The following is a 509-nucleotide window of genomic DNA, read 5'->3' on the forward strand; positions in this document are numbered from 1 at the left end:
ACCAGCCCCTTTGCGCCCACTCTCCGACGCCGTCTCCGACCCCACAAGCCAGCCCAGCAGGTGTCAATGCCGTCCGGCCGCACACGGCTCCAAGGGAACCAGCCTGCCCGGCCCTTTTTAAGGGTGGTTTTGGAGCCAGGCCTGGAGATGGGCCAGCAGCTGCTCCACGTCAGCCCTCGAGCGGAGCAGGGCCAGGCTGGACGCACGGCCAGGCGAGTCAGTGCCAGTGCCAGCTCTTCCCAGCGATGCTTTTGGCCAGAGCTGCAGTGGGACATCTCCATCCCAGCCCCGTGGTCCATACCGCTCCTACCTCTACATCCCAGTCCCTCCACCTCCTCAAGCAGCGCTGCAAAGTGGACAGAGACACAGTCCCGGTGTATCTTAAGAAAAATTCCCCCATCCCCAAAGCAGTCTCCACTTTTTCTTAACCCAGGCACGATGATGGAGGGTGTGAACGCTCCTCCTCAGCCCCAGCACAAAGTCAACGTGGCCAACATCTCCTCCACCCA

The sequence above is a fragment of the Cariama cristata genome, unplaced genomic scaffold, assembly GCF_000690535.1.
Source record: "Cariama cristata isolate BGI_N322 unplaced genomic scaffold, ASM69053v1 scaffold29219, whole genome shotgun sequence".
In the NCBI taxonomy this organism is placed as follows: domain Eukaryota; kingdom Metazoa; phylum Chordata; class Aves; order Cariamiformes; family Cariamidae; genus Cariama; species Cariama cristata.